Genomic DNA, 5,724 nt, shown 5'->3' on the forward strand with positions numbered 1-5,724 from the left:
AAGCAGCTTGCACCTCCTTGCCACCATCTTGGCCGAAATCCCAGTAATGTGAATCTAAAGAATATACTATAAAAAGGAGGACTAGAAAGGTAGGAAAAGAACAGGTTGTAAATTTTCTTTTTGATCCTATAGATTAGAGTTAGCCACTAGAATTTTTCAATATTTAAACTTAGGGAAATCACATTAACAAGTGTGTGAAGGTCAATTCCAATAGAGCAGCAATGAACTGAACCAGCTACACTCAGTGAAAGAACTCTGGGAGATGACTATGAACCACTACATAGAATTCCCAATCCCTCTATTTTTGTCTGCCTGCATTTTTTATTTCTTTCACAGGCTAAGTGTACATTATTTCAAAGTCAGATTCTTTTTGAACAGCAAAATATATGTTTGGACATGTATATATATATATATATATATATATATATATATATATATATATATATATATATATATAGTATTTAACATATAATTTAACATATTTAACATGTATTGGTAAACCTGCCATGGGGGAGAGGGGAAAATTAGAGCAAATTGTCAATTCTGAAAAATTACCCATGCATATATCTGGTAAATAAAAACTATACTAAAAAAAAAAAAAAAAAAAAAAAAAAAAAAAAAAAAAAGCAGGTGTGTGGAGTACCAAAAATCGGTTTCTTGGGTTACCATTTTTAAGATACAATGATAACGTAGCCCTAAGCAGTAATGAAAGTTTCAGTTTTCCTATTTAAACAGAGGCAACTAGAGAGAGGAAGGAGGAAAATGGTTGATTTTCTCTAGGTATCAGAAACAATTAAAGCCTTTTGTGAAGACCTAACTTGTATTTAAGTTCAGTAGCACCTTTAGAACTCTATCATAAGTTGGTGGTAAAAAAAAAAAGACATTTGGAACGGCAAAAAGAAAGCAAACAATGATTAAGAATGTATTATATGGTCCTCGGTCTCTGTTCTCTGAACCTAGTGGAGGAAACCCTGTCCAGAAATTCAACATGTCTATCCTCAATATCTGTGCCAGAGAGATCTTCGACTCTTGTGGAAACCCCACTGTTGAAGTTGATCTCTTCACTGGAAAAGGTCTCTTCCGAGCTGCTGTGCCCAGTGGTGCTTCTACCGGTGTCCATGAAGCCCTGGAGCTCCGGGACAATGATAAGACCTGCTACACGGGGAAAGGTGTCTCAAAAGCGGTTGAGCACATCAATAAAAAAAAACTATTGCCCCGAGCCTGGTTAGCAAGAAACTGAATGTTGTGGAACAGGAGAAAATTGATAAGTTGATGATAGAGATGGACGGCACCGAGAATAAATCTAAGTTCGGTGCAAATGCCATATTGGGAGTGTCTCTGGCTGTTTGTAAGGCTGGAGCTGCTGAAAAAGGTGTCTCCCTGTACCGCCATATTGCTGACCTTGCAGGCAATAGTGAAGTCATCCTTCCAGTTCCAGCTTTCAATGTGATCAATGGTGGCTCCCATGCTGGTAACAAGTTGGCCATGCAGGAGTTCATGATCCACCCTGTTGGAGCAACAACCTTCAAGGAGGCCATGCGCATTGGGGCTGAGATCTACCACAACCTGAAGAACGTGATCAAGCAGAAATATGGACAGGATGCCACTAACGTAGGGGACGAGAGTGGCTTTGCTCCTAACATCCTAGAGAATAAAGAAGCTCTGGAGCTGTTGAAAGAAGCCATTGGTAAAGCCGGTTATACTGATAAGGTTGTGATTGGCATGGATGTGGCTGCCTGCGAATTCTTCCGCTCTGGGAAATATGACTTGGACTTCAAGTCTCCTGATGATCCCAACCGCTACATCTCTCCTTCTGAGCTTGGGGACCTCTACAAGACCTTCATCAAGGACTATCCAGTGGTGTCCATTGAAGATCCCTTTGACCAGGATGATTGGGAAGCTTGGAAGGATTTCACTGCCACTGCAGGCATCCAGGTGGTAGGGGATGATCTCACAGTGACCAATCCCAAGCGCATTGAAAAGGCTGTGAATGAGAAAGCTTGCAACTGCCTCCTCCTCAAAGTCAACCAGATTGGCTCTGTGACTGAGTCTCTCCAGGCGTGCAAGCTGGCCCAGTCTAATGGGTGGGGAGTAATGGTTTCCCATCGTTCTGGAGAAACTGAAGACACCTTCATTGCAGACCTGGTGGTGGGTCTCTGCACTGGGCAGATCAAGACTGGTGCCCCTTGCTGATCTGAGCGTCTAGCCAAGTATAACCAGATTCTTAGAATCAAGGAAGAGCTGGGCAGCAAGGCTAGATTTGCTGGAAGGAACTTCAGAAATCCTCAGGCCAACTAAACTGCTTGGCAGGGAAACCTCCAAGCTAAAAGCTAGCAGGCTCCAATCACCTTTATAGAAGTCTGCTCCTGTCCTGTTCGTGGGCAGCGCCAAGTACTAGACCAGTTTTGTTCTAGGGGCAGGGACCTCTTCTGTGTAACTTCCCTCTCCTTTCCACCTCTCTGTGATGTTCTCACCACTTCCTTAGAACTGTCTTATCAGAGACTGCCCCTATCATCTGCACCTGATGCTCTGTCAGAAGTCCTTATTGTCTTGTGACTGAGCTAAAGTGACCTGTTCTCACCCCTCCCCATGTTGGTATGTGGAGACATATGTTTGTGATGCAGCCCCAACAAGCCCACAGGCAAATCCTTAGTGGCTTTTCTGTGCAGAATAAAAGTATTCAGTAATCCTCTGGAAAAAAAAAAAAAAAAAAAAAAAAGAATGTATTATATGTTAGTATGTTAGACAATGACAGACTAAGAACATTCAAGATATCACATTGGTACCACTGCACACTTCTCAGATTGTCTAAGATGAGAGGAAAAGATAATGATAAATATTGTAGGGGAAATGGGAAAACTGAGACACTAATATATTGTTGATGGAGTTGTGAACTGATCAAATCATTCTGGAGAAAAATTTGGAACTATGCCCAAGGAATATCAAACCAGTGTTTGTTGTGGTTTTGGTTGTGAATCCTAAAGAGATCATAATAAGGGAAAAAGACTCACATGCACAAATGTATTTGTAGAAGACAAACTGTGGTAAGGAACTGGAAACTGAGTGGATGCCCATCACTTGGAGAGTGTACATGAATGTGATGGAATATTATTATTCTATAAGGAATAATTAACAGGATAATTTCAGAATAACTTGGAGAGTCTTATATGAAATAATGTAATTTAAAATGAAATGTGATGATCAACTGTGATTGACTTGGCTCTTTTCATTAAAAAGCTCTTAGTTTTATTTATTAATTCAATAGGTTTTTACTTTCAATTTTATTAATTATTCCTTTTATATTTAGAATTATAAGTTTAGTATTTTATTGGAAGGTTTTAATCTGATTTTTTTCTAGTTTTTTAGTTGCAAGCCCAATTCATTGATCTTCTCTTTCTCCATTTTATGCAAATAAGACTCTACAGATATAAAATTTACCATCATTATCTCTTTGCATCCCATAAGTTTTGGATGTTGTCTCATCATTGTTATTCTGTTGGAGGAAATTATTAATTGTGTCTATGATTTGCTGTTTTACCCATTCATTCTTTAGGATGAGATTATTTAGTTTCCAATTACTTTTTTGGTCTATTTTCCCCTGGCTTTTTATTATATGTAATTTTTATTGCATTGTAATGCAAAAAATGCATTTGCTATGTCTGCATTTCTGCATTTGATTTTGAAATCTTTATGTCCTAATATATAGTCAATTTTTGTATAGGTTCCATGGACCTCTGAGGAGAAAGTATACTTCCTTCTGTCTCCATTCAATTTTCTCCAAATATCTATCATATATCACTTTTCTTTTTTTTATTAATTTTTTAATTTATAACTTTTTTTTTTTTTACAGTACATTTGCAAGGGTATTTTTTTTTTACATCATTATCCCTTAGACTCCCTTCTGTTCTAAATTTTCTCCTCCTTCCCTCCACCCTTTCCCCTTGATGGCAGGCATTCCCATACATATTAAATATGTTATAGTATATCCTAGATAAATATATATGTGCAGAACTGAATTTTTGTTGTTGTTATTGTTGTTGCAAAGGAAGAATTGGATTTGGAAGGTAAAAACAACCTGGGAAGAAAAACAGAAATGCAAACAGTTTACACTCATTTCCCAGTGTTCCTTCTCTGAGTGTACCTGATTCTGTCCATCACTGATCAATTGGATCTGAGTTAGATCTTCTCTTTGTTGAAGATATCCACTTCCATCAGAATATATCCTCATGCAGTATTGTTGTTGAAATGTATAATGATCTCCTGGTTCTGCTCATTTCATTCAGCATCAATTAATGTAAATCCCTGCAAACTTCTCTGTATTCATCCTGCTGGTCATTTCTCACAGAACAATAATATTCCATAACATTCATATACCATAATTTACCCAACCATTCTGCAATTGATGGGCATCCATTATTTTCCAATTTCTAGCTACTAAAAAAAGGGCTGCCACAAACATTTTGGCACTTACAAGTCCCTTTCCCTTCTTTAGTATTTCTTTGGGATATAAGCCCCATAGTAGCACTGCTGGATCAAAGGGTATGCACAGTTTGATAACTTTTGGGGCATAATTCCAGATTGCTCTCCAGAATGGTTCGATTCTTTTGCAACTGCACCATATATTCATTAGTGTCCCAGTTTTCCCACATCCCCTCCAACATTCATCATTATTTTTTTCCTGTCATCTTAGCCAATTTGACAGGTATATAGTGGTATCACAGAGTTGTCTTAATTTGCATTTCTCTGATCAATAGTGATAGATCACTTTTCTAGTATTCTATTTATCTCTTTAATTCTTTCTTAATTTTTGTGGTTTTATTTATGTAGTTCTGAGAGAGCAAGTTTGAGATCTCCCACTATTATAGTTTTACTGTCTATTTCTTCGTGCAACTCTCTTAAATTGTTTTCTAGGAATTTGGATACTATACCATGTGTTTCATATATGTTTAGTACCGATATTATCTATGGCACCCTTTAGCAAGATATAGTTCCTTTCTTATCTCTTTTAATTAGATCATTTTTTGTTTTCATGATCTGAGGTAAAGATGGTTAACCCTGCTTTTTTTTTTTTTTTTTTTTTTTTTTACTTTTTCTGAAGCATAACAGATTCTATTCTAGCCTTTTATCTTTACTTGGTATATATCACTCTGCTTTAAATGTTTCTTGTAAACAACATATTGTATAATTTTTGCTATTAATCCAGTCTTTTATCCATTTCCATTTTATGGGACAGTTAAACCCATTCACATTTACACTTAAAACTACTAATTATGCATTTTCTGCCATCTTATTATCCCTAGATCACACTTTTCCTCCTCCACAGTATTTAACTTATGAGTAACCTTCCCCCTTTAAAATCTCTCTCTCTTTAGAATCCCTTCTTCTTTCTTCTACCTTTCCCCTACTATTTCTGTATTCCGTTCAATTTAACCTACTCCTTCTCTTTTCCCCTTTCCTCTTCCAATTTTCTATAAGGTGAGAGAAGTTTCTCTGTAAAGCAAAAATGTCTAATATTTTTTTCTTTGAGTCAAATCTAATAAGAGTAAGATTCACACAATGTTCATCCCCTTTCCTTCTTTCCCTCAAATATAATAAGTTTCCTTTGCCTCCTTGTGAGATGTAATTTCCATTTTTTTTAACCTCGACTTTTCCCTTTTTCTGATACAATCCCCTTTCTACCTCTAGTTCCTTTTTTATATTATAACATTAAAATCAAACTATATA

General features: G+C 36.8%; 1 pseudogene; it reads left to right on the forward strand.

Moving 5' to 3' along the window:
- Positions 1-942: 942 nt before the first annotated feature.
- On the forward strand, positions 943-2,323 carry LOC141560710 (alpha-enolase pseudogene; annotated as a pseudogene).
- Positions 2,324-5,724: the final 3,401 nt, after the last annotated feature.

The sequence above is a fragment of the Sminthopsis crassicaudata genome, chromosome 3 (genome assembly GCF_048593235.1).
Source record: "Sminthopsis crassicaudata isolate SCR6 chromosome 3, ASM4859323v1, whole genome shotgun sequence".
Classification (NCBI taxonomy): domain Eukaryota; kingdom Metazoa; phylum Chordata; class Mammalia; order Dasyuromorphia; family Dasyuridae; genus Sminthopsis; species Sminthopsis crassicaudata.